The sequence below is a fragment of the Pleurodeles waltl genome, chromosome 6, assembly GCF_031143425.1.
Source record: "Pleurodeles waltl isolate 20211129_DDA chromosome 6, aPleWal1.hap1.20221129, whole genome shotgun sequence".
Classification (NCBI taxonomy): domain Eukaryota; kingdom Metazoa; phylum Chordata; class Amphibia; order Caudata; family Salamandridae; genus Pleurodeles; species Pleurodeles waltl.
The window spans coordinates 1,226,083,110-1,226,110,317 of NC_090445.1; positions in this window are offsets into that span (position 1 = coordinate 1,226,083,110).

Consider the following 27,208-nt stretch of genomic DNA (forward strand, 5'->3'; position numbering starts at 1 on the left):
TCTTTGCAAAATCCACTATCACGAGTTTAGTGTGTTTCTGGGGAAATAGTAGTACTTTGCTCCTACTTTCCAGGGTCTTGGGGTGAGCTATCTTGGACACCCATAGTGTTTTCTTACACTCTCAGCTACCCTCTACACACTACACTAGTCTAGGGGTCCATTCGTGGTTTGCATTCCACTTTCTTAGTATATCGTTTGTGTTGCCCCTAGGCCTATTGCATCCTATTGTTATCTACAGTGTTTGCACTACTTTCTGATTGTTTTGCTTACCTGATTTTGGTTTGTGTGTATATTTTGTGTATTTTACTTACCTCCTAAGGGAGTATATCCTCTGAGATATGTTTGGCACATTGTCACTAAAATGAAGTACCTTTATTTTCAGTAACTCTGAGGATTGTCTTTCTTATGATATAGTACCTATATGATATAAGTGGTATAGTAGGAGCTTTGCATATCTCCTAGTTCAGCCTAAGCTGCTCTGATGTAGCTACCTCTATCAGCCTAAGCTGCTAGAACACTACTAATCTACTAATAAGTGATAACTGGACCTGGCACAAGGTGTAAGTACCATCAGGTACCCACTATAAGCCAGGCAAGCCTCCTACACTCACCACAGTCTATGTCGATGATGTCCACCCTCTGTGTCCTTAGGAGCACGCTCGTCACCGTGAGAGGAGTCCAAGGGTACCGATCATCGCCTTGGAAGGTGCCTGCTTAGGAGATTTCTTCGGTTCTTCTGGTGCAGGATGAAGACAGGGATTCTCCAGAGCATGCACACCGTGGAAACTATTGCAGTTGCTGACCTGGAGCAGAGATTGCTGAAGAAAAGTGTCTCTTGTAGACACTTTGTTGCAGTTACAGTGTTTCTTGGAGCAGGCTGCGGTTGATCCGAAGTCAAGAGAGTCTGCAATTGTTGCAGAGGATTCCTGAAAGAAACTTGCAAGCAGAATCTGAAGAGAACCCACAGGAGAGACCCTAAATAGCCCTGAGAGGGGGATTGGCTACCTTATCAGGTATAGACCTATAAGGAAGGGTCTCTGATGTCACCTGCTGGCACTGGCCACTCAGAGCCCTCCAGAGTGCTCCCACACCTTGCAAAGCAAGATGGCTGAAACCTGGGACACACTGGAGGAGCTCTGGGCACCACCCCTGGGGTGGGGATGGACAGGGGAGTGGTCACTCCCCTTTCCTTTGTCCAATTTCCCGCCAGAGCAGGGGAGAAGGGGCCCCTGAACCGGTGTAGACTGGTTTATGCAAAGAGGGCACCATCTTTGCCCTTGAAAGCATTTCCAGAGGCTGGGGGAGGCTGCCCCTCCCCAGCCTGTAACAACTATTTCCAAAGTGAGAGGGTGTAACACCCTGCTCTCAGAGGAAATGCTTTGTTATGCCTTCCTGGGACTGGGCTGCCCAGACCCCAGGAGGGCAGAACCCGGTCTGTGAGGTGGCAGTAGCTGTAGCTACAGTGCAAGCCTCAGAGAGCTGGTTTGGCAGTACTGGGTGTCCATGGTGGAGCCCCCAGGATGCATGGAATTGGCTCCCCAATACCAGATTTGGAATGGGGGGACAATTCCATGATATTAGACATGTTACATGACCATATTCGAAGTTACCATTGTGAAGTTACATATAGGTATTGACCTATATGTAGTGCACGCGTGCAATGTCGTCCCCGCGCTCACAAAGTCTGGGGAAATGACCCTGAACTATGTGGGGACACCTTTGCTAGTGCAAGGGTGCCCTCACACTTAGTAACTTTGCACCTAACTTTCAGCAAGAGAAGGTTAGACATATAGGTGACTTATAAGTTACTTAAGTGTAGTGAAAATAGCTGTGAAATAACGTGTGCATTATTTCACACAGGCTGCAGTGGCAGTCCTGTGTAAAGGTTTGTCTGAGCTCCTTATGGGTGACAAAAGAAATGCTGCAGCCCATATGGACCTCCAACGCCCTGGGTACCTAGGTACCATATACTAGGGACTTATAAGGGGGGGGGGGTCCAGTGTGCCAATTGAAATTGTTAAATGGAGTCACGGGCCTACAGGGACAAATTTAAAAGCAGAGAGAGCATAAGCACTGAGTGTAGGAAGTTGGCTCTGTATGCACTATTTCAAAGTAAGGAATAGTATGCACAGAGTCCAAGGGTTCCCCTTAGAGGTAAGATAGTGGCAAAAAGAGATAATTCTAATGCTCTATTTTGTGGTAGTGTGGTCGAGTAGTAGGCTTATCAGAGGGTAGTGTTAAGCATTTGTTGTACACACACAGGCAATAAATGAGGAACACACACTCAAAGACAAATCCAGGCCAATAGGTTTTTATATAGAAAAAATATATTTTCTTAGTTTATTTTAAGAACCACTGCTTCAAGATTTACAATCAATACTTCAAATGAAAGGTACTTCACTCAGGTATCATAGGAACTTTGAATCAGCAAAATAGCATGTTCAGTTTTGGCATAAATGGCAATAAGCTATTTTAAAACTAGACACTGTGCAAATTTCAACAGTTCCTGGGGGAGTTAAGTATTTGTTAGTTTTGCAGGTAAGTAAACCACCTACAGAGTTCAAAGTTGGGTCCAAGGTAGCCCACCGCTCAGGGCCGGTCAGGTGCAGAGGTCAAAGTGGTGCCCAAAACACATAAGCTTCAATGGAGAAGGGGGTGCCCCGGTTCCAGTCTGCCAGCAGGTAAGTACCCGCGACTTCGGGGGGCAGACCAGGGGGGTTTTGTAGGGCACTGGGGGGGGACACAAGTCAGCACAGAAAGTACACCCTCAGCGGCACGAGGGCGGCTGGGTGCAGAGTGCAAACAGGTGTCGGGTTTGCAGTAGGTTTCAATGGGGGACCCAGGGGGTCTCTTCAGCGAAGCAGGCAGGCAAGGGGGGGCTCCTCGGGGTAGCCACCACCTGGGCAAGGGAGAGGGCCACCTGGGGGTCGCTTCTGCACTGGAGGTCGGATCCTTCAGGTCCTGGGGGCTGCGGGTGCAGTGTGTTTACCAGGCGTCAGGTTCTTTGAAGCAGGCAGTCACGGTCAGGGGGAGCCTCTGGATTCCCTCTGCAGGCGTCGCTGTGGTGGCTCAGGGGGGTCAACTCTGGCTACTCACGGGCTCGCAGTTGCCGGGGAATCCTCCCTGTAGTGTTGTTTCTCCGCAGGTCGAGCCAGGGGCGTCGGGTGCAGAGTGGAAAGTCTCATGCTTCCAGCAGGAAACGTGGAGTCCTTTTAAAGTGGTTTCTTTGTTGAAAAGTTGTAGCTTCTTTGGAACAGGGCCGCTGTCCTCTGGAGTTCTTGGTCCTTTTAGATGCAGGGTAGTCCTCTGAGGCTTCAGAGTTCGCCGGACCCTGGGGAGCGCGTCGCTGTTGCAGTTTCTCTTGAAGTGGGGAGACAGGCCGGTAGGGCTGGGGCCAAAGCAGTTGGTGTCTCCGTCTACTCTGCAGGTCGTCAGGTCAGCAGTCCTTCTTCCTCTTAGGTTGCAGGAATCTGTTTTCCTAGGTTCTGGGGGCCCCTAAATACTCAATTTAGGGGTGTGTTTAGGCCTGGGGGGTTAGTAGCCAATGGCTACTAGCCCTGAGGGTGGCTACACCCTCTTTGTGGCTCCTCCCTGAGGGGAGGGCGGCACATCCCTAATCCTATTGGGGGAATCCTCCATCTGCAAGATGGAGGATTTCTAAAAGTCAGAGTCACCTCAGCTGAGGACACCTTAGGGGTTGTCCTGACTGGCCAGTGACTCCTCCTTGTTTTTCTCATTATCTCCTCCGGCCTTGCTGCCAAAAGTGGGTCCGTGGCCGGAGGGGGCGGGCATCTCCACTAGCTGGGATGCCCTGTGGCACTGTAACAAAGGGGGTGAGCCTTTGAGGCTCACCGCCAGGTGTTACAGTTCTTGCAGGGGGAAGTGAGAAGCACCTCCACCCAGTACAGGCTTTGTTCCTGGCCACAGAGTGACAAAGGCACTCTCCCCATGTGGCCAGCAACATGTCTGGTGTGTGGAAGGCTGGTAAAACTAGTCAGCCCACACTGGAAGTCGGGTATGTTTTCAGGGGGCATCTCTAAGATGCCCTCTGGGGTGTATTTCACTATAAAATGTATACTGGCATCAGTGTGCATTCATTGTGCTGAGAAGTTTGATACCAAACTTCCCAGTTTTCAGTGTAGCCATTATGGTGATGTGGAGTTCGTGTCTGACAGACTCCATGACCATATACTCTTATGGCTACCCTGCACTTACAATGTCTAAGGTTTTGCTTAGACACTGTAGGGGCATAGTGCTCATGCACCTATGCCCTCACCTATGGTATAGTGCACCCTGCCTTAGGGCTGTAAGGCCTGCTAGAGGGGTGATGTATCTATGCCAAGGGCATGTGAGGTTGGCATGGCACTCTGAGGGGAGTGCCATGTCGACTTAGTCATTTTCTCCCCACCAGCACAAACAAGCTGGCAAGCAGTGTGTGTGCTGAGTGAGGGGTCCTAGGGTGGCATAAGACATGCTGCAGCCCTTAGAGACCTTCCCTGGCATCAGGGCCCTTGGTACCAGTGGTACCAGTTACAAGGGACTTACCTGGATGCCAGGGTGTACCAATTGTGGAGACAAAGGTACAGGTTAGGGAAAGAACACTGGTGCTGGGGCCTGGTTAGCAGGCCTCAGCACACTTTCAAATCATAACTTGGCATCAGCAAAGGCAAAAAGTCAGGGGGTAACCATGCCAAGGAGGCATTTCCTTACACTGAGGCTCTGGTTAGCAGAGCCTCAGTGACACAGTTAGGCACTATAGAGGCATACACATTAGGCCACAAACCATGAGCACTGGGGTCCTGGCTAGCAGGATCCCAGTGAGACAGTAAAAACACACTGACAAACACTCACAAACAGGCCAAAAGTGGGGTAACCATGCTAGAAAGTGGCTACTTTCATACACCCCCCCCCCCCCAAACGAAGTACAATAAGACTACCCTTGGCCAGTTGAGACTTTATTGTCTAAGTGGTGATAAGTGGAGAGTAGATCTATAATAGAGAGGTTACTCCCTTTATCATCTACTATATGGTTACTTCCCTGTGGGGATGTAAACCACCCTGTTTGGAGATGTTTACCTAACCAACAGTGTGAGTGTAAATTCTCAGAGCTCCTATTAGTATGTTTTTGAGTTGGGCAGTGGGATTGGTCCACTGGGCCTATGTCAAATGCAGAAAATGCTAGACAGGGATGCTGTCTCAAAGCCATTGCTGGGCAAAAACTTTGTCCATATGTTGTAAGAGAACAGGGTTGCCGTTTCTCTTGAGTTGGAGCAGGGCAGGGCTCCTCAGTAGGAAAGGGCTGCTGTCCTAAGTGTTTAGAGGCAGTGCAGGGCTGCTGCACCAAGGTTTCTCTGGGAGGGCTGGAGGGATGCTCCATATTTACTAAAATGGTGCAATTTTGCACATCTGTCTTAGTAATTCCACAGAGAGGTACGTTTACCTCTTGGAGTCCAGCTGTGGTAGCTGAGGGCTCCCTTGGTACAGGTTCCACCCCAGGAGAGGTTTCTCCCACCACAGGAATGGTATCCTTAGTGGCAGGGTGGGGAAGGGATACTTTGATACCCTTCTTACCTGTTGGTGGAGAGGGATCCTGAGATTTCAGGCCTTTTTCTCTCCTTTGCTTTTTTATTTCACTAGAAATGAGAGGATGCAATTCCTCAGGGATACCCAGCATGGATGCATGGGTACTAAACTCTGCCTCAGCCCAACCTGAGGCCTCTAGGTCATTCCCTAAGAGACAATCTACAGGTAAGCTAGGTGATACCACCACCTGCCTAGGGCCAGTAACTCCACCCCAACTAAGTTGAACTACAGCTAAGGGGAGAGACTGAGTGGAGTTATTAACATCAGTAACTTGGTACTTCAGTCCAAGGAGGTGTTGTGCAGATGACACCAAGTTTCCCTGCAGGCCTGGACCTCAACACCATTTATTAAGATTGACTGCCTGTACTTATCCATGTTAAGGGGACAAGCAGCCAAGGTGGCAAGGCCAATGCCACCGGGTGTGACAGAAACTGTCTTGGGACTGTCTACCCCAGGTTCTATTATGGTCCCAAAGGTGAACCCAACTACACCTTTGGGGCACTAGAGTCTGAAGGCTTAGTGGTGGTGGGCTGAGGGTTTTTTACTAGTGCAGGACTTATCCCCTGGCCAATGGCCTTTATTTCTACACACAGAACACCAAGGCTTTTTCTGATTGTGTGAAGAGTTTGAAGAAGATGAAGAAGTTTTATCCCCACCCCCAGAGGAGTGTTTTTCACCTGAAGAAGGATCTTTGAGTTTACTTTTAGCCCCATGCTTGTCCTGAGATTTTTTACCATCTTTCTTCTTGCCATCCTTGTAACCCACCATATATGAGCATTTCTGCTCACCCTTGTTCTGAACCATTTGTCTGCATTCTTTCCAAATTCTTGGGGAGAGGTCAGATCTAAGTCTACAAGATACTGATATAACAAGTCAGACACACAATTATTCAAGATATGCTCTCTCAAAATCAAGTTATATAGGCTTTCATAATCAGTCACCTTACTGCCATGTAACCAACCGTCTAGGGCCTTCACACAACAGTCCACAATGTCTGTCCAGTCCTGTGATGACTCTTTTCTGGTTTCTCTGAAATTAAGTCTGTACTGTTCAGTGGTTAAGCCCAGACCATCTAAGAGTGTTTTTTTAAGAACCTGGTAATTATCTGCATCACCCTCTATGACAATAAGAAGTCTGTCTCTACCCTTGCCAGAGAAGGATAACCAAAGGATAGCAGCCCAATGTACATGAGGGACCTTATAAACTTTACAGGCCCTCTCAAGTGCAGCAAACCACTTGTTGATGTCATCACCATCCTTGTAAGGAAGGACAACTTTGTGCAAATTTCTAGAATCAAATGAAGGTTCCCTAACGTGTATTTCTAAAACTGCTGCTGCCACCATGGGGGAACTAAACCCAAACCCTGCCTCTCTTTCTCCACAGCCAGGGATTCCCTGTCTAAGGCCAACTGCTGCTGCATTAGCTTCAGTCTGGCCTCCTCTAACTTCAGCGTTCTGAGTTACCTATCTAGGGACTGGTCCCCCTGGTTAGAATTGTGTGAAGCCTCTGAAACAGAGGTAAGATGAGTTTGCAGAGGCAGATCTATCTCTAACAGGGGCTACTCTAGTGACCTGGCCTCTAGGGGTGAAGGGAGCCCTACTTGTGTGTGAACCCTTACCACTACCAGTTATACTAGAGGGCTTGTTGACAGATAGGTCTGTGGAAGGACCCTCCCCAGGATTGTCATTTTGCTCCTCTGAGCACTCCTGGTTGGAGTCATCCTCTACCTCTTCCCATGTCTGATCTGGACCAGTGCTGAGTCGCTGGTCATCCTGAAGGAGAAGATTTAAGAAAAACTCTTTATAGGGGTTCTTCGCAATCCCTAAACTTCTTTCAATGTAGAGACCCCTCACACTTTTAAAGCTGAGATTCTCATAGGTAGTCTTTAGGTAGATTAACAGAGCCAACTTTTTAGAGAAAAGAGAAAACTTTTCAGAACTTTGTAAAACTTTTGCAAAGTTTAAAGAACTTTTAGAAAGTTAGAAAATGGTTTCCAAGTATATAATATATATGTTCTAAGTATCGGAGCAAGCTTTTCTTGTGAACAGCAAGGTAACAAAGTGGTAAAGCAATTGCAAGTACTTATCCCACCGCTGCACCACCAATGTAGGAGGCTGGCCTGGTTTGTAGTAGGTATCTGTAGGAGGCTGGCCTGGCTTATAGTGGGTACCTTGTGGTACCTAAACCCTGTGCCAGGTCCAGTTATCCCTTATTAGAAGAATAGAGGTGTTTCTAGCAGCTTAGGCTGGTAGAAGGTAGCTATGACAAAGCTTAGGCTGAACTAGGAGACATGCAAAGCTGCTACTATACCACTTATATCATATAGCACAATATCATAAGAAAACACAATACACAGAGTAACTAAAAATAAAGGTACTTTATTTTTATTACAATATGCCATAAGTATCTCAGTGAATACTCTCAGTAAGGAGGTAAGTAATATACACAAGTTATATGTACACAAACCCAAAACAGGTAAGTAAGAGTAAGAAAAGTAATGTAAACAGTGTAGAATTACAATAGGATGCAATAGGTGAACATAGGTCTAGGGGCAACACAAACCATATACTCCAAAAGTGGAGTGCGAATCACGAATGGACCCCAGACTTATGGGAGCTTGTAGAGGGTCGCTGGGACTGTAAGAAAACAGTCAGGGTGTCCAAGATACCCCACCCCAAGACCCTGAAAAGTAGGAGTAAAGTACACCTACTACCCCAATAGGACACAATAGTCGTGATGGGGGATTCTGCAAGAACCACAAACATCAGCAAAGCACTGAAGACGGATTCCTGGACCTGAGGACCTGCAAGGGGACCAAGTCCAAGAGTTGTGATAGTGTCCGGGGGGCAGGAGCCCAGGAAACCCCAGATGAAGTTGCAAGGAAGCTGCCTCCGGGTGGAAGAAGCTTAGGATTCTGCAACAACGAAGAGAGCTAGGAACTTCTCCTTTGGATGGAAGATGTCCCACAGCGTGCTGAAGGTTGCAGAAGTACCGCAAACAAGCCTTGCTAGCTGCAAGGGTCGTGGTAGAGGTGTTTGGGTGCTGCTGGGGACCAGGAAGGACCAGGATGTCACCCCTTGGAGGAGGAGACAGAGGGGGCACTCAGAAACTCAGAGAGCCCCCACAGAAGCAGGCAGCACCCGCAGAAGTACTGGAGCAGGCACTTCGAAGATTTGTGAATCGGAGCTGGCTCAGAGTCACAAAGGAGGGTCCCACGGCGTTGGAGTCCAACTCAGACGGTTGAGCACTGCAAATCATGCAGTACACAGGTTTGCAGTCTAGCGTGGGGAGGCAAGGACTTACCTCCACCAAACTTGGACTGAAGGATCACTGGACTTTGGGAGTCACCTGGATAGAGTTCCTGTGTTCCAGGGACCACGCTTGTCAGGATGAGAGGGGACCCAGAGGACCAGTGATGCAGTCTTTTGGTGCCTGCATTAGCAGGGGGAAGATTCCGTCGACCCATGGGAGATTTCTTCTTGGCTTCCAGTGCAGGGTGAAGGCAGATGACCCCCGAAGCATGCACCACCAGGAAACAGTCGAGAAAGCCGGCAGGATGAGGCGCTACAATGTTGCTGTTAGTCGTCTTGCTACTTTGTTGCGGTTTTGCAGGCGTGCTGAAGCAGTCAGCGGTCGATCCTTGGCAGAAGTCGAAGAGGGAAGTGCAGAGGAACTCTGGTGAGCTCTTGCATTTGTTATCTGAAGAATACCCCAGAGGAGAGACCCTAAATAGCCAAAAAAGGATGTTTGGCTACCATGAAAGGAGGATTGGCTACCAAGAGAGTTAAGAGCCTATCAGAGGGAGTCTCTGACGTCGCTTGCTGGCACTGGCCACTCAGAGCAGTCCAATGTGCCCCCAACACCTCTGTTTTCAAGATGGCAGGGGTCTGGGACACACTGGAGGAGCTCTGGGCACCTCCCCTGGGAGGTACTGGTCAGGGGAGTGGTGACTTTCCTTTCCTTTGTCCAGTTTCGTGCCAGAGCAGGGATGGGGGATCCCTGAACCAGTGTAGACTGGCTTATGCAGAGATGGGCACCATCTGTGCCCATGAAAGCATCTCCAGAGGCTGGGGGAGGCTACTCCTCCCCGGCCCTTCACACCTATTTTCAAAGGGAGAGGGTGTAACACCCTTTCTCACAGGAAATCCTTTGTTCTGCCTTCCTGGGCCGGGGCTGCCCAGCCCCCAAGAGGGCAGAATCCTGTCTGAGGGGTTGGCAGCAGCAGCAGCTGCAGTGGAAACCCCGGAAAGGCAGTTTAGCAGTACCCGGGTTCTTTGCTAGAGACCCAGGGGATCATGGAATTGTCCCCCCCACAACTGAATGGTATTGGGGTGACAATTCCATGATCTTAGACATGTTACATGGCCATGTTTGGAGTTACCATTGTGACACTACATATAGGTAGTGACCTATGTATAGTGCACGCGTGCAATGGTGTCCCCGCACTCACAAAGTCCGGGAATTTGCCCTGAAAGATGTGGGGGCACCTTGGCTAGTGTCAGGGTGCCCACACACTACGTAACTTGGCACCCAACCATCACCAAGTGAGGGTTAGACATATAGGAGACTCATAAGTTACTTATGTGCAGTGAAAAATGGCTGTGAAATAACATGGACGTTATTTCACTCAGGCTGCAGTGGCAGGCCTGTGTAAGAATTGCATGAGCTCCCTATGGGTGACAAAAGAAATGTTGCAGCCCATAGGGATCTCCTGCAACCCCAATACCCTGGGTACCTAAGTACCATATACAAGGGAATTATATGGGTGTACCAGTGTGCCAATGCGAATTGGTAAATTTAGTCACTAGCCTGCAGTGACAAATTTAAAAAGCAGAGAGAGCATAAACACTAAGGTTCTAGTTAACAGAGCCTCAGTGATACAGTTAGGCACCACACAGGGAACACATATAGGCCACAAATGTATGAGCACTGGGGTCCTGGATAGCAGGATCCCAGTGACACATAACACACTGACAACAGAGGGTTTTCACTATGAGCACTGAGCCCTGGCTAGCAGGATCCCAGTGAGACAGCGAAAACACCCTGACATATACTAACAAACAGGCCAAACGTGGGGGTAACAAGGCTAGAAAGAGGCTACCTTCCTACAGTACCTTGGGTACTTACACCTTATACCAGGTCCAGTTATCCCTTATTAGTGACGCAGTAGTGTTCTAGCAGCTTAGGCTGACAGACGTAGCTATAGCAGAGCAGTTTAGGCTGAACTAGGAGACATGCAAAGCTCATGCAATACCACTTATAGTTACACAGTACTTATACACAAGTAAAGACAATACTCAATGTTACCAAAAATAATTACCCTCTATATGGCTCTCTTGCTCTTGGCCAAGAGAGCTGTAACTTCCTCACGGAAAAATGCCAAGTGGTCATCTGATCATAGGATGGTAGCATGGCCTCAAAGGAGAGGGAGTAGCCCCTTCAGACTATTTGCAAAACCTACCTGTCCGTCGTGATGGACTCCCAATGGGGCAGGTAAGGGCAAATCCTACCTCCAACTGGTCTGTGATGGAGCGACAGACTAGGAAGGTTTGGAAGCAGCAGCAGGAGGGCTGGCAAAGAGGGTGGCCTGGGTCGACCGCTGGCTCCCTGATCCACAGGGATGTTGGATCTTTCATCCTCGTCCACACAAAGGCTGGGCAGCATGCACGCGGCAGAGTCGCTGGAGAGAAATGGATGTGGTTGGGTGCCCCTTCTGTAGGCACGAAAAGTGGACTGAGGGGTGCGAGGAGCAGCTGCAAGGCCAAGGGACCGAACCATAGGCAGGGACTCCTTAAAGTGCTTGAGCATTGAGTCTGCTTTGTCTCCAAAGAAATGGGTGCCATCGAACGGCTTGTCCGTAAGAAACTGCTGGACATCCCCCCCCCCCCCCCCCCGAAAAGTCACATGTCCTCAACCAAGCGCAGTGCCTTAAGGCTACCGTTCACGTAACTGATCTGCCTTGTCAGTTGGTTGTGTCGAGCCCACAACAAATTGTGAACTTAGCTGCATCCCTCCTGTCAGCAACAGCTTGAGAGAGAATGACCAGGGCCCTCTCTGGGACCTGTGACAGCACCTGTACTACTGTATACCATAAAGTATGGGAGTAGCTGCCAATGTTCACAGACTGCAATGCCAGACTGGAGGAAGAGAACAATTTTTCCCCAAAGTGGGCCAGACATTTTGATTCCCTGTCTGGGGGAACGGAAGGGAATGCACCAGAAGAGGAAGAAGCCTGGATTTCCAAACTCTCAGGGGTAGAATGTTGGGCCAGGAATTTAGAGTTGTTAGGTGCAGGCCCATGGCAGCAGGCGATTGTCCTGTTGACAGGAGCCCCTGTGCTGGCTTTAGACCACATCCCCAGCAGGACACCAGTGAGAGCTTCATTGAAGGGCGAAAGGGATTCAGATGTAGAAGCCTCGGGCAAAAGCACCTCAGTCCAGAAGTTAGTCCTGAAAGCCACGGAAGGTAACTCGAGGCCCAGGACCTCAGCCACTCTTCTCACCACCAGCAAATATGAGGCTCCCTCCTTCCTAGTCACGGTAGGGAGAGAAAGCATGCCATAATCAGGGGAAGTGTCAATACCACTAGCTTCGCACAGTGCCGGAGCCCAGTCTATATCAGAGTCATCTAGCTGGAATTCCAAAGGGTCCAGCGACCCCTCCATACTCTCACCATACATATAGGCATAAGGGTCAGGATCCAACCTGGGGAGCAAGGTCCCTATCGAAGTCAGAATCGGCGCCGGGCGATGTAGGTCCAGCTCTGGGTCAAAGTCGGGAATCAGTATGAGGTCGACGTTGATAGTGGGCCGATCGACATCGGAAGCGTTGAAGTTTGTTCTGTGCCGGGGAATGTTGCAATGGCATGACCGGCATCGGCACGGATCCGGGAACGAATCCTGGTGTGCCCTCCGGAGCTGAGGCCGAAGCAGCTGGAGCGAAACCCAAGAGGGCCCCCGCTGACCCTACTGGACCCAGAGTCATCACAAGAGGCTTGGACTGCCCAAATATGAGGCGCATGACCTCATAAAACTCTGAGTTGGGCAGGGACCGGCTTTTTCTTGTGACCTGGATTTCCCAACGATTTGGAGTGGGACGAGGACAAGTAGTGATGGCTCCGCAAGCGGTCTCATGACCTTCCTCTCATGCTAGACCAGGATTGATGCGGAGCTGAACACCAACTGCAAAGAGCTTTAGGAAACCCTCCCTCAAGACAACTTTGGGTCATGGTCGTCCTCCAGACACCACAAGCATATGAGGTGCAGATCAGTCACCAACATCATGTGGTAACAGAAGTCACGCGGCTTGAAACTTTAATACAACTTTGACAAAACGTTGAATAGCCAGTCAAAAAATAACTACGGGTAGCTCTTTCCCAGATCTGCGTGTTGGCTGCGTGGAAAGAAGAGAACTAACATCAGCGTGCCGGGGTGGTGCGTATATATGACTGTGAAGTCATCACGGTGACCATGATGCGGAGTAGACCGATACCACCTGATGGCGCACAAGGGTACTGCTCAAAGAAAAATCTCCAGATTCAGTCTGACCCTTGGGGGAAATTCTAAGGTAAGGAATCTGCAACTAAAAGTCTATCAGATGTCTGAAATTCTCAGTAAAACATGTACTTCCAACAAGAGCAACCTATCAGTTGGCTCCCTTGTGTTCTACTGCATCCTCCCAGAGTGATCTAAAGAACAACTAGAGGGCTAACACTCTTACTTATGACAAAAGTGTGGTACACCTGAAGACATCTTGATTGAATCAAACGTAAAACATTTCATCTAGAAAGAAACAAAATGAGGGGGTTCATTGTTTCATAGAAAGTATGGTTAGTGCTATAGAAAGAAAAACTAGGGCACATTTTAAGGGATTTCTCGAATATCTTCCTCTTCTATTTCATTAAAACATTCTGATATGCAGACTGAAACATGCACTTTCAACACCAGCAGCAGACTGCCGGTTCCCTGGTCATCAACAGCTTCACTAGAGTGTTCTAATTAACAACTACAGTGCTAACAATCTGAATTTATGCCAAAAGTGTAGTACATCTGAATGCCATGGAATCGAAGTGGAAAACTGAAAGCATTTGCTACTGAGGATACTGCAGTAGTTTAGGGTGATTCATAACAAATAAGTCTCCCAAGTAGGCAACCAGAAAAAATAAGAGCCCAAATGTAGCACAACTATCACCCAAAATGAGCCAAAGTATAGCCCAATGACAAAAGTGTGCAAAACACATAGGGGGTGATTCTAACCCTGGCGGTCGGTGTTAAAGCGGCGGCCAACCCGCCAACAGGCTGGCGGTAAAAAAAATGGGATTCTGAGCCTGGCGGGAACCGCCAACACAGACAGCCACCTTAACACTCCGACCGCCACGGCGGTACAAACAAACAGCGCGGCGGTCACCGCCAACAGACAGGCGGCAGACAATGTACCGCCCACACTATTACAACTCACCAATACGCCACCTTTTCCGGGGCGGGAGCACCGCCGATAAAAACACGGCGGAAACAGACTACGGACGGGAAAACGCTCACCACTACGCACTCCAGGAGGAAGGAGGACAGCATGGAACCCGAATTAAACATCCTACCTGCTCTCGTCTACCTTCTCATCTACCACGAGTACGAAGTCCGGCGCAGACGACAACGGTGAGTACTGCACCTACGACACACGGGAGGGGGAGGACGAAAGGTTACGGGCACACACATATGCGACCCCCCCCCCCCCACCCCCAACTATGTACTCACCAATGCAGAGCACCAAGTCACAGTGACACCACCCAAACACCCCTGAAAAATGCTAGGACATAATCATATTTGGAATAAATATTTATGTACCAAAAAGCTCCAGAAAATTATCGTACAACCATGAAAGATATTCACAACAAAACTAATGACATACACATCAGTGTATAACTGAAGTACCAAGTCCTGCACATCCTACGAATTCAGCATGTCCGTGGGCCAAAGTCTTGAGAAATAAGGGCAAAGCCCACACAGGAGACCTGAGTCCTTTGGAGAGAACACTGCAGGGGCATCAGATGTAAAAACTACAGGCACCTCAGGGGGAAGGGAAGGGGGGGGCACCACAGCCACATGAGTCCACGACGCCAGATCCACGAGGAGCCACCATGCCCACTGGACCATCCTGGGGAGTGCAAAGCCACAGTCTCTCAATGTCTCTACAGTGGGTGGGCTGCCCACTGGACCATCCTGGGGAGTGCAATGCCACAGTCTCTCAATGTCTCTACAGTGGGTGGGCTGCCCACTGGACCATCCTGGGGAGTGCAAAGCCACAGTCCATCAGGTGGATGACAGTCTCCACTGGTCAAGGAGGAGGCATGGTGGGCACAGTGAACCATAAACGGTGCTTGAGACGGCGGTGCCCAGCGGAGCGGTGCTTGAGACGGCGGTGCCCAGCGGAGCGTTGCTTGAGAGGAAGGGCCCAGCGGAGCGGTGCTTGAGACGGCGGTGCCCAGCGGAGCGGTGCTTGAGAGGAAGGGCCCAGCGGAGCGGTGCTTGAGAGGAAGGGCCCAGTGGAGCGGTGCTTGAGAGGAAGGGCCCAGCATAGCGGTGCTTGAGAGGAAGGGCCCAGCGGAGCGGTGCTTGAGACGCCGGTGCCCAGCGGAGCGGTGTTTGAGACGCCGGTGCCCAGCGGAGCGGTGCTTGAGAGGAAGGGCCCAGCGGAGCAGTGCTTCAGAGGAAGGGCCCAGCGGAGCGGTGCTTGAGACGGCGGTGCCCAGCAGAGCGGTGCTTGAGACGGCGGTGCCCAGCGGAGCGGTGCTTGAGACGGCGGTGCCCAGCGGAGCGGTGCTTGAGAGGAAGGGCCCAGCGGAGCGGTGCTTGAGAGGAAGGGCCCAGCGGAGCGGTGCTTGAGAGGAAGGGCCCAGCGGAGCGGTGCTTGAGAGGAAGGGCCCAGCGGAGCGGTGCTTGAGAGGAAGGGCCCAGCGGAGCGGTGCTTGAGAGGAAGGGCCCAGCGGAGCGGTGATTGAGACGGCGGTGCCCAGCGGAGCGGTGCTTGAGAGGAAGGGCCCAGCGGAGCAGTGCTTGAGAGGAAGGGCCCAGCGGAGCGGTGCTTGAGACGCCGGTGCCCAGCGGAGCGGTGCTTGAGACGGCGGTGCCCAGCGGAGCGGTGCTTGAGAGGAAGGGCCCAGCGGAGCGGTGCTTGAGACGGCGGTGCCCAGCGGAGCGGTGCTTGAGAGGAAGGGCCCAGCGGAGCGGTGCTTGAGACGGCGGGGCCCAGCGGAGCGGTGCTTGAGACGGCGGGGCCCAGCGGAGCGGTGCTTGAGAGGAAGGGCCCAGCGGAGCGGTGCTTGAGAGGAAGGGCCCAGCGGAGCGGTGCTTGAGAGGAAGGGCCCAGCGGAGCGGTGCTTGAGAGGAAGGGCCCAGCGGAGCGGTGCTTGAGAGGAAGGGCCCAGCGGAGCGGTGCTTGAGACGGCGGTGCCCAGCGGAGCGGTGCTTGAGAGGAAGGGCCCAGCGGAGCGGTGCTTGAGACGGCGGGGCCCTGTTCAGCGGTGCTCTTCTGCACCGCGGGCCCTGTTCAGCGGTGCTCTTCTCCACGGCGGGCCCTGTTCAGCGGTGCTCTTCTGCACCGCGGGCCCTGTTCAGCGGTGCTCTTCTGCACGGCGGGGCCCTGTTCAGCGGTGCCTATCTCCACGGCGGGGCCCTGTTCAGCGGTGCTCTTCTCCACGGCGGGGCCCTGTTCAGCGGTGCCTATCTCCACGGCGGGCCCTGTTCAGCGGTGCTCTTCTGCACCGCGGGCCCTGTTCAGCGGTGCTCTTCTGCACCGCGGGCCCTGTTCAGCGGTGCCTATCTCCACGGCGGGGCCCTGTTCAGCGGTGCTCTTCTCCACGGCGGGGCCCTGTTCAGCGGTGCTCTTCTGCACCGCGGGCCCTGTTCAGCGGTGCTCTTCTCCACGGTGGGGCCCTGTTCAGCGGTGCCTATCTCCACGGCGGGGCCCTGTTCAGCGGTGCTCTTCTGCACCGCGGGCCCTGTTCAGCGGTGCTCTTCTCCACGGCGGGGCCCTGTTCAGCGGTGCTCTTCTGCACCGCGGGCCCTGTTCAGCGGTGCTCTTCTCCACGGCGGGGCTCTGTTCAGCGGTGCCTATCTCCACGGTGGGCCCTGTTCAGCGGTGCTCTTCTGCACCGCGGGCCCTGTTCAGCGGTGCTCTTCTGCACCGCGGGGCCCTGTTCAGCGGTGCTCTTCTGCACCGCGGGGCCCTGTTCAGCGGTGCCTATCTCCACGGCGGGCCCTGTTCAGCGGTGCCTATCTCCACGGCGGGCCCTGTTCAGCTGTGCTCTTCTGCACCGCGGGCCCTGTTCAGCGGTGCTCTTCTGCACCGCGGGCCCTGTTCAGCAGTGCTCTTCTCCGCGGCGGGGCCCTGTTCAGCGGTGCTCTTCTGCACCGCGGGCCCTGTTCAGCGGTGCTCTTCTCCACGGCGGGGCCCTGTTCAGCGGTGCTCTTCTGCACCGCGGGCCCTGTTCAGCGGTGCTCTTCTGCACCGCGGGCCCTGTTCAGCGGTGCTCTTCTGCACCGCGGGCCCTGTTCAGCGGTGCTCTTCTGCACCGCGGGCCCTGTTCAGCGGTGCTCTTCTCCACGGCGGGGCCCTGTTCAGCGGTGCTCTTCTCCACGGCGGGGCCCTGTTCAGCGGTGCTCTTCTCCACGGCGGGGCCCTGTTCAGCGGTGCTCTTCTCCACGGCGGGGCCCTGTTCAGCGGTGCTCATCCAGCAGGTCAAGGGAGCCAGACCTGGCCTGGACTCCCTGCTCAGTCGCCCTCGGACCGTGACGTTTCTGGACCCTTCGGGGACAGACTCCTGGCCTCCTTAGTGTCCTCCTTCCCAGCTGGGATGTGGCATGTGGGGTCCACCTTCTCTGCGCTCCTGCTGCCCTTCCGCTCCTTTGATGGGGCTCTCGGGCCCTTGCCTCCCCTAGATGGTGTGGGTGGTGAAGTGGCCGCACATTGCTCCTTGGGGGCAGCCCTGTCGGTCCTCGCACGGCGGCCCTTGTTTTTGCGGGTCCTCTTGCCGGGGGGGGGGGGGGGGGCTGGACGTGTCCTTGCTGCTGATCGATGTGTCACTGCTGGCAAAGGGTGGGCTCCAGAACCCAGGCACAACAGTGACACCCGAAGCTGGGCTGGTGGTGGCTGCGGTGCTCTTGGGACTCTTTGAAGATGGATGGGGGAGCTCATCGGGGGGAAAGAGGTTAAGGTTAGCCAGGAAAAGTTTTTTAGGGCCAAGGTAAAGGGTAGGAGAAGTGGAGATGGAAGTGGAGGTAGAGGAGGTGGTTGTAGGAGAGTCAGGTGTGCTGTCATTGGGTGAAGGTGCTGGTGCTGTAGGCTGTCGTGAGGTGGATGGCTGTTGGGTGGGTGTCTGCCTGCGTTTGTGTGTCTTGGAAGAGGGGGTGACAGACACAGTGGGAGAGGACACAGGGGACGTGTAAATGGCAGTGGGGGTGGTGACTGCATGAGTGTGGACTGTCCTGGAGGGTGAGGTGGTGATGGAAGCACTGGCTGATGTTGGGGTGCATGCAGGTGTGAGTGTAGACGTCACAGGGAGGGAGGAGGGAGACGAGGAGGAGGGGGACACAGGGGTGGCAGTGGCTGTTGGCATGTCTGCATCTGGGTGTTGCTTGGGTGAGTGTTTGTGGGATCTGTGGTGCTTGTGTTTGGATGAGCTGCTCTTGGGTGTTGAGGTGTGTGCAGGCTGGTCTGATGGTGTGGATGGGATAGGCTGAGGAACAGGAGACAGAGAAAGGCTGGAGGCAGTAAGAAGAGGGAGGCTGGAAACAGGGACAATGGCTGCCGTCAGTGCTGAGGCCAGAGCAGTGAACGCTCGTTGATGGGCAGCCTGACCCGAATGAATGCCCTCCAGGTACGCATTGCTCTGTTGCACCTCCCTTTGCACACCCTGGATGGCATTCAAAAGGGTCGTCTGCCCAAAATGAGCGTCCTTACCAGGTCAATGAGCTCCGCACTGAGGGCAGCAGGGGCAACAGGGGCAGGGGCTGAGGTGCCTGGGGCGAAGGAGACGCGCGCCTTCCTGGGCGAACCGGCACGGAGCGAAGACTGAGGGGCTGCTGGGAGGGCGGGGCTGGTGCGCTGGGTGGCGGCTGTACCTGTAGAGGCAGGGGGCACGGATGTTGCCGCCACCCCTAGGGAGCTCCCATCCGAGGACGTGTCGCTTTCGCTGCTCTCACCAGCGGTCCCCGTCGTGGTGCTCCCCTCGCCCTCCGGATCACTGGTGCCCTCGGTGTCTGTTCCTTGGCCCACCGGGGCCTTGTGTCCTGCAGCTCCCTCGTGCTCCGATGCCAAATCTCCTCCGCCTGATGATGCTAATGCACACATGCACAAGAAGATGAAGAGAAAGGGTGGGGGGAGAAAAAAGAAGACCAGGTTGAGTGCATGCAATGTCAACACCGTTGGCGGAGAGGACAGACACAGGTGCCTAATGCACTAAGCCGCGCATTCGGGGTACACTACTCAGTACTACTGACTAAGACAACAGGCCAAGAGACGTCAAACGCGCACATGGGAGATGCTGGACCTTCAATGGCTGTACTTGTCACCCTACCGAGGTGGGGGCCGGGGGCACAGGGCCATGCCTAAGGGAGAGGACTACACTACAGAAAGCGCCCTGGCCTAATGTCACCCACAGCCCTCCTCCCCCACCCAGACGCCTCCACTGCGCAGAAAGATAGGAGAATGTGCTGATACTCACCCCCTTGTGTCTGCTGTGATGTCTTAAAGCGCCCATCCAATTCAGGGTAGGCCACCGCCAGGATCCGGGACATCAGGGGGGTCATGGTGCGACTGGCACCCCTCCTAGGTTGGGAGGCCATCCCCAGCAGTGTTTCTGCGGTCTTCCTTGTTCCGCGGCGGATGACCTCCCACCTCTTGCGGCAGTGGGTGCCCCATCTGTTGTGGACCCCCAAGTTCCGGACTTCCTTGGCGATGGCACGCCAAATCTCGATCTTCTGATGGGCGCTGACCTATTTGACATGTACAGGGTGGAAAGGAGGAAATCATCAATGACCTGCATGTTAGATGTAATTGGCCCCCCCCACCCACTTTGCCATATGGCACATGCTCTCATCTGTCGGGCGTTGCACTCCTCATTCGCCCCCCACCCCACAAACTTACATCCACCCCAATCCACACAGGCATAGCCCATTCCATGTGCACCCGGTGTACTCACTTGTTGGTCTGGAGGACCGTAGAGTAGCGCATACTGGGGGAGGACCCCATCCACGAGCTTCTCCAACTCTTCAGACGTGAAGGCAGGGGCCCTTTCCCCAGTCGCAGCAGCCATTGTATCTTCCAGACCGAGGTCACAGCAGCACTTGCAGTATAGGTCCTCTCCTGTGGATGATCAGGTCTCGAGTGATTAAGCAGATAGAAAATGGCGGTCACGCCCGCGGCGGTGCGTACCGCGACCGCCGGCGCACTTCGTAATTGGCTCCTGAAACCCATAGGCTTCAATGTTAACCAATGCGGCTTTGCGCCGCGGTCTTCGACCGCCTACCGCCACGGTGTGCCCCGCCAGCGCATTGACCTCACATCCCATTGTCCCACTTCACAGGTCAGGCAGCCGCCATTTCAAGGGCCTACATGGCTTAATTTTGACTGCGACACACAGGCCTAGGCCTTGCATTGCCACACATACACGCCTTTCAACCCATTGCCATTCTTTAACTGTGCAAGCTGTCTGTACGTACCTGTGGTTTGGCTGACTCTGTGCTCCATGTTGTCCTTCCTAGGCACCGTCCGCTGGGACTTGCGATGAGAAGGAGGAATCCTCGCGTGTACCGACCGCTGGTGGACCTGTCGACAATGGAAGAACGCCATATAATACTTCGATACAGACTTGACCGTGCCACTATCCATGAACTGTGTGCCCAGCTGGAGCCAGCCCTGATGTCCCCCATCCGCCAACCCACAGGGATTCCCCCTCTGGTGCAGGTTTTGTCAGTCCTCCATTTTTTGGCCAGTGGGTCATTCCAGACCACAGTGGCCATGTCATCTGGAATGTCTCAGCCTATGTTTTCTAAGATTTTGAGCAGAGTGTTGTCTGCCCTGATGAAACTCATGCGGAGCTACATCATTTTCCCCGAGGAGGGTGACTTGCCTACAGTGAAGGGTGATTTCTATGCCCTTGGACATATCCCCAACATCATTGGTGCCATTGATGGGACCCATGTGGCTTTGGTACCCCCAAAAGACGATGAGCAGGTGTACCGAAACAGAAAAAATTATCATTCGATGAATGTCCAGGTGGTCTGTTTGGCTGACCAGTACATCTCCCATGTAAATGCCAAGTTCCCAGGGTCAGTGCATGACGCGTATGTGATGCGAAATAGCAGCATCCCCTATGTGATGGAGCAGCTACAGAGACAACGTGTGTGGCTAATAGGTGACTCTGGTTACCCCAACCTGCCGTGGCTACTGACCCCAGTGAGGAATCCCCGGACAAGGGCAGAGGAACGCTACAATGAGGCCCATGGGCGTACTAGGAGGGTGATTGAGCGAACCTTTGGCCTCCTGAAGGCCAGGTTTAGGTGCCTGCATATGACAGGTGGATCCCTAATGTACTCACCAAAGAAGGTGTGCCATATCATCGTGGCGTGCTGTATGCTTCACAACCTGGCTTTGCGACGCCAGGTGCCTTTCCTGCAGGAGGATGGTCCAGATGGTGGTGTTGTAGAAGCCGTGGAGCCTGTGGAGAGTGAAGAGGAGGAAGACTCAAAGGACTACACAGACAATAGGGACAGAGTGATACAACAGTATTTCCAGTAACACCCAGGTAAGAATCACCCACGCCATTTCCCAATTGCTTCTAGCCTCCTGCATCTGTACTTTCTGTAGTTCCCACCAGATATTTTTGGGTAATTTTTGATTTTCCCTTCCCTTCTCAGTGCTGTATGACGCAGTGCCTGACTTCTGCTTGGTTTGCCCATGAACTACAGCGTATTGACATTGGTATGTTGTCATCACTAATTGACAGAACAGATATTGAACAGTAATATGTAATACATTTGCTAATAATACAGCATGACTCCAAACTGATTTGTGTGCAATATGTGATTTATTTACAGGGCTAGATATTGGTACATGTGATTATAAGGGTGATGGGTGGGGGTGGAGTAATGTCCATGGCAGAGTCCAGTTCTCAGTCTCACAGGTGCATTGTCCTTTTGCCTGTGGAAGGATGGAGCAGAGGCAGTTCATGGTTGGACAGGGTGGCAATGTGGGACAGTGGGAAGAGTTCAGGGGGTATGTCCTGCTGGCGGGGGTCTTGACATCCTACTCTGTCTTTTTTTTGGATCTCAGGCTCCTCTTACGGGGTGGTTGTTCTTCAGCAGGAGGTGGGGTTCTGGTGGCCTGCCGTGGTGTTGGGGCCTCCTGTCCACTAGCGCCGGCGGAGGTGGTAGGCTGTTCCTGGTCCGGGCTAGTGACAGGGGCCCTGTGTGGTGCCACATGGTCCCGCAACGCGTCTTCTATCCTGTTGAGGGCCAGGACGATGGTCCCCATTGCGGTCCCGATGATTCTCAGCTCCTCCCTGAACCCCATGTAGCGTTCCTCCTGCTGTGCCTGGATCTCCGTGAACCTGGCCAGTACCGTCGCCATCGTCTCTTGGGAGTGGTGGTAGGCCCCCATGATGGTGGTGAGGGCCTCTTGGAGAGTGGGTTCCCTGGGCCTCTCCTCCCCCCCCTGTCGCACAGCAGCCCTCCGAGCTGCCCGGTTTCCCCCGGCCTCTGTCCCCTGGACGGTGTGCCCGCTACCACTGCCCCCAGGTCCCTGTTGTTGTTGGGGTGTTGGGTTAGCCTGGGTGCCCTGTAGTGGCAGACACACCGCTGATTGAGCTGTCCTAGAGACAGAGGCATGGGCCCGCTGGGTGGGAGCTGTGCTGGTGTTGGCAGAGGGGGTCGGGTCTGGTGTGGCCTGTGGCTGCCTGAGGGGAACCGACTGCCCAGAGGTCCCCGATGGTCCGGGCTGGTCATCAGGTTCACTGTCGACAGAGCTGCTATCCTCAGTGTGGGCCTGTTCCGGTGGTGGGATGGACACTTCTGGACCCTCCTGGCTGGTGTGTTGTCGTTCGGGTCCTGCATGGGGTAAGAGAGTTTGGTTATTGTTTCTGTGTGTGCAATAGCGTGCGTGTTATGGGTGCCCTTGTCCCCCAGTGCAGGCATTCCCTTGAGGGAGGTGTTGTGAGGGTAGTTAGTGGGGGGGGGGGGGGGGGTTAGTGCAGTGGTCATGCTTAGGTGATGGGTGCCCATGATTTGTGTTGGCATGCAGGAGTTGGTGTTGGGATGGGTGGGTTGTGCTGGTGAGACATTGTCAGGGAGGATGTGTGCTGGGGGGTTGGGGGTGAGGGTGGGGGTGTGGGTTGGCATGCTGGTGGGGTGGGGGGGATATAGTAGTTGAGATGGGACTTACCGGAGTCCATTCCTCCGGCTACTCCAGCGAGGCCCTGAGGATGCAGGATGGTCAAGACCTCTTGCTCCCACGATGTAAATTCGGGAGGGGTGGGTGGGGGTCCGCCGCCAGTCTTCTGGACCGCGATGTTGTGCCTGGAGACCATCGATCGGACCTTCCCCCGTAGGTCGTTCCATCTTTTGCGGATGTCCTCCCTATTCCTGGGATGCTGTCCCACCGCGTTGACCCTGTCAACGATCCGCTGCCATAGCTCCGCCTTCCTGGCTATACTGGTGTGCTTCACCTGCGAGCCGAAGAGCTGGGGTTCCACTCTTAGGATTTCCTCCACCATGACCCGGAGTTCTTGGTCCGAAAAGCGTGGGTGCCTTTGGGGTGCCATGGGGTGGTGTGGGTGAGGTGTGGGGTGGTGTATGTGATGAGGAGTATGTTGGTGAGTGGTGCTTTGTGCTACTATGTGGTGTGTGTGATGGTGTAGTGTGCCTCAGTGTGTCTTGCTATGGATTGTCTGCTGTGTCTCTCTCTCCTTCTCTCAGTAATTATGGTCGCAGGGGTTTGTGGGTGATGTGGGTGTGTGTTTTATAGTTGGTTGATTGTGTGGGAGTGGTGTGTGTATGTGTATCAGGTGTGTGTATTTCAAATTGTCCAATGTGGCTGTGTTTTGGTGATGTGTGTGTATTCTGACCGCGGCGGTGTGTAGCGCCAATGGAATACCGCGTTTGAATGACCGCCGTGTGGATTCGTGGGTCGTAATGGCATGGGCGTATTTCTGTTGGCGTGACGGTGGAGGTTTGGTCATCTCCAGTTTATCGCTGTCCGCAGATGTGGCGGGCTGCAGTGGAGGACGGATTTCTGGAGGTTTGGATGTTGTGGGTCAGAATGACCGTGGCGGTTGACCGCGGCGGTGTTATGGCGTTTTACCGCCGAGGTCAGAATGACCCCCATAATTTCTTTGTTTTTTTGCAGTTTTATATAGTGTAGTCTTGTCCTGAAGGTATTGGAGTGATTAACAAGAGCATCAGTTATATTACACAAGGAAGCATTCATTTGGTTTTAGGCATGGGGGCGATTAAGTGATTTGCCCAGAATCACAGGATGTCAAGCTGATGTTGAAACGTGAACCTGGTTCCCCAGTTGCAAATTCTGCAGCTCTGGCCATAACACCACATCCGCTCCTCTAAGTATAACACATAATCAAGTGACCAACTGCAAAAAAAAAAAAAAAAAAGATAGCAAATCATTTAAAAGTGCTTTGTCACTATTTGAGTACTCAGAACATATGCCCTCATTTTAGTTTTTTAGAGTGCTAATCATAATTTCTATGGGAATAAGGCCCTCTTATTTTTATAGTTATTAAAAGAAATGCTTTAGGCATTTCAGTTTTGATTACATCAAGATGATGTCATGCATGCCACACTTTTGTAACACAAATAGAATTTTAGTAATCTAGTTGTTCATTAAAATGCCGTGGGGAGGCAGAGGTCAAGGGTACGGACTCAGATAATTGAGGGCCGGGAGGTGGGTGCAGAGGCAACAAGTTTATCATGCTGGGTAGGCAGGAGGGGCAGTAGCTGCACAAACAACCATGGAGGGCAGGGTAAAGGGGGGCAGGGGCAACAAACCAACCAAGCAGGGCAGGCAAGAGAGGTTGTGGAAATATAACAGACCATTGAGGTCAGAAGGAAGTGGTAGTACAACCATGCATGCTAACAGACCCGATTCAGGCAGGAGACTCCCGATGTTTTTAAGTCCAAATGGGCTTTTTCCCAGAATCTCCCTCTTACAAAGATCAAAATGTTGGCAAGTATGGTATACTGGATCACAGAGGGCAGGAGGAATGGGGTAAGGACATGGCCTCGGATAGCAGAGGGCAGGAGGGAGATGAAATGGGGCATCAAACTTACCTTACAGGGCAAGCGTCAGGGATTGCAGTAACACAATACACCACACAGGGCAAGGGGGACAGCAGTGCAGCACAATGAACTGTAGAAAGCAACAGGGAGGGAACAGGGCCATGCACATGGACAACAGAGAGCAGAGGGGAAAGAGACAAGGGGAGCAAGCTGACCATACCAGACAGACAGGAAGGACAGTTGCAGCATAACAGACCATGAATGGCAGGAGGGAAGGTGCAGGGGAACAACAATGGACCAGGCAAGTCAGGAGAGAGGGGATAGGGGCCAGCACATGGAAAACAGAGGGCAGGGCAGCAGCAGAAAGCTGACCATAGAGGGCAAGCGGGATGGACACTGGAAGCACTACACACCATGGAGGGCAACAGTGAGGCTATAATGGCATAAACAGACAATGGAGGGAAGGTGGTAAGGTTTCATGGGGCAGCAAGGTCACCACACACGGCAGGTAGGAGGGGCTATGGCAGTACAGAAGACATGGCAAGAAGGAGAGTTAGTGCAGCATAAAGACCATGGTGGGCAAGAAGGAGGCAGGGGCATGCACAAAGGACCACGGAGTACTGAAGGAAGGGTTAGGGTCTGAAAATTGATGAGAGGACAAGGAAGGGGCTTCACAACTGACCATATAGGGCAGGCAGGAGGAGCAGTTGCAGCACAACGCGGTATGCAGGGCAGAAGGGAGTGGCAGCAAAATGGACCAGGGAGGGGAGGGCAGGGCATGGAGGCATGGAACTAGGACAGGCAGGGTGGAGGTGGCAGGGACAGACAGCAGCCATCTGACCATACTAGGCTGGTGGCCGCAGGTGGGAGGAGCAGTGGCAGCTCTGAGCACTAAGTAAATAGGAATGGCAGTGGAAGATCCATGGAACATGGTGGGCAAAAAGGAGGGAGCAGGGGCATGCACACAGACATCGAAGGGCAGAGGGAAGGGGCAGCAAGCTATGCACAGAGGCTAAGAGGAGGGCAATGGAGGGGGGAGTGGACAGGGATTTCAACCTAAGTGGAGGGCAGTGGCAGCCCATCAGACCATGCAGGGTAGGTAGGAGAGGGCTGGTGCATGGACTTGGACAACAGATGGTAGAGAGGTGGTGGATAGGGCAGCAAGCTAACTGTTCAAGGTATTGGTAGAATAATGGACACAGAGGACTGTAATGTGGGATAAGGGGCATGGACTTGGACATTGGATGGGTCAGGAGCTGCAATCGGGTGGGGGGAGGGAAGGAAGGGGGGGGGGGCAGCACAATGCCAGGCCAGCCTGTGCTTCCAACCCATCCCCACTGTGCATTGTGATAGGCATCTTACTTACTGTTACCTAGAAATTCACTAAAAAAACATTACAGGGATTTTATTGCTAAGAAATAGAATTAAAAATCTACCAGAGAAATTCACTAAAAAATAAAGGTCACAGGGACATTATAGTTAGATTCAGATTTTACACACACAAAAAAAACCAGAAATTCAGCCGTTATAGTTAGAGTTATTTCAAGTACTGTAACTCCCGCCCTTGCCATGCACTGCTCATTACCCCAGATATTACATCACGCATGACATCTGCTATGGCATTTTTGATAATATCACTGCAACATTTGCAGTAAAATTATTGATGAGAAAACTGTGCAAGGTGAGAGCGTGAGTTAGAGTTACCTTAAGGCACGAGTTATAGTTACTTGAAGTACAAGTTACTTACCTTCATTAACAATATATTTGGTAGAGATATATTCTAGTTGCAGATTCCTTACCTTTACATTTCCACAGGCGTCAGACGGAGATTTTTCTTCGAGCAGTACTTCTGCTTGCCGTCAGGTGGCGTCTGCCGACTTCCCAGGCACAGTGTTTGCCTTGATGACATCACAGTTGTATATATAGGCGCCACCCCGGTGCGCTGACGTCAGTTTCTTTTATTGACTTCCCACGCCAGTAGCGCAGAGCCATGAAGAACACAGAGTGGTATACCAAAACTAGGGCCCTTAAGGGAAAGTTCCTGTCCCTAGAAATCAGTTTGCAGAGTGGGGAGGATGGGCAGGTCGGTAAGCAATCTGCAAATAGAATATGTCTCTACCAGATATATCGTTACCGACGGTAAGTAACTTGTACGTCTGATAGAGACTTCTAGCTGCAGATTCCTTACCTTTGAATAGTTATTCGAGCAATACCATCCCCGGTGGTGGGCTGCAAACCAAGATTACACCAAGAAGTTCTGCAGGACCGAACGGCCAAAGTAGGTGTCCCTTCGGACCTGCCTGTCCAGGCAGAAGTGTTTGGTAAAAGTGTGCAGCGATGCCC